This window comes from Mus musculus, chromosome 15 (genome assembly GCF_000001635.26).
Source record: "Mus musculus strain C57BL/6J chromosome 15, GRCm38.p6 C57BL/6J".
Taxonomy (NCBI): domain Eukaryota; kingdom Metazoa; phylum Chordata; class Mammalia; order Rodentia; family Muridae; genus Mus; species Mus musculus.
Genome location: NC_000081.6, coordinates 57552870 through 57554662, shown reverse-complemented (window position 1 = coordinate 57554662; position 1793 = coordinate 57552870).

Sequence of the window (1793 nt, the reverse complement as noted above, 5' to 3'; positions counted from 1 at the left end):
TTGGCTTTTCATAGAGTTCCAGATTTCTTGGATGCCTTGTGCCACGATTTGTTTATGTATCACAGATGTGCCAGTTTCTTCTATGGTGCCTTCAGATCTCTCTCCACCTCTTATATTTTGTCAGTAAAGCTTGCCTCTGTGGTCCACATTTGAGTTTCTAAATTTTTAATTTTCAAATTTCCCTCAGTTTTGGTTTTCATTATTGATTCTGTTTACTCTTTCAGGTTTTGAATGGTCATATTCATTTCCTTCCACTGTTCATTTGTGTTTTCACAGATTTCTCCCTTTAAGAACCTCTTTCATATTCTGAAAGGTTATTGTTTAGATCTTTTTCTTCTGTTTCAGTTATATTGTGATTCTCAGGGGCTACTGTAGTAGGCTTGCTGGGTTCTAGTGGAGACATATTGTCATTGCTGTTATCGATTATATTTTCATGCTGAAGTCTAGCATCTGGGTTTGGGAAGATAGTAATTCCAGGTGCTGATTTCTGGTCTTGTTTTTTTTTTTAAATAAAAAATATTGGTTATTTTATTTATTTACATTTCAAATATTATCCCCTTTCCCAGTTTCTCCTCTATAACCCCCCTCCCCCTTCCCCTGTGCTTCTATGAAGGTGCTCCTGCACCCACCCACCCAGTGCCCTAGTATTCCTCTATGCTGGGTCATCTAGCCTCCACAGGGCCAAGGGGCTCCTTTCCCATTGATGCCATTGATAAGGAAATGTGTACTCTTTGGGTGGTGGTTTAGTTCATAGCAGCCTTATTTATAATAGCCAGAAGCTAGAAACAACCCAGATGTTCCTCAACAGAGGAATGGATACAGAAAATGTGGTACATTTACACAATGGAGTACTACTCAGCTGTTTTTAAAAATTATTTTATTTTAATTAGGTATTTTCTTTATTTCCATTTTTAATGCTATCCCAAAAGTCCCCCATATCCTCCCCCCCCCCAACACCCTACCCACCCACTCCCACTTCTTGGCCCTGGCGTTCCCCTGTACTGAGGCATATAAAGTTTGCAAGACCAATGGGCTTCTCTTTCCAATGATGGCCAACTAGGCCTTCTTCTGATACATATGCAGCTAGAGACACGAGCTCCAGGGGGTACTGGTTAGTTCATATTGTTGTTCCACCTATAGGGTTGCAGACCCCTTTAGCTCCTTGGGTACTTTCTCTAGCTCCTCCATTGCAGGCCCTGTGATCCATCCAATAGCTGACTGTGAGCATCCACTTATGTGTTTGCTAGGCCCCGGTATAGCCTCACAAGAGACAGCTATATCAGGGTCCTTTCAGCAAAATCTTGCTAGTGTGTGCAATGGTGTCAGTGTTTGGAGGCTGATTATGGGATGGATCCCCGGGTATGGCAGTCTCTAGATGGTCCATCCTTTTGTCTCAGCTCCAAACTTTGTCTCTGTAACTCCTTCCATGGGTGTTTTGTTCCCAATTCTAAGAAGGGACAAAGTGTCCACATTTTGATCTTTGTTCTTCTTGAGTTTCATGTGTTTTGCAAATTGTATCTTATATCTTGGGTATTCTAAGTTTCTGGACTAATATCCACTTATCATGTGAGTCAGCTGTTAAAAACAATGAGTTCATGAAATTTGAAAGCAGATGGATGGTACTAGCTGAGTGAGGTAACCTAGTCACAAAAGAACACACATGGTATGAACTCACTGACAAGTGGATATTAGCCAAAAAACAAACAAACAAACAAATAAAAACTCAGAAACCCATGATACAAGTCACAGACCACAGGAAACCCAAGAAGAAGGAAGACCAAAGTGTGGATGCT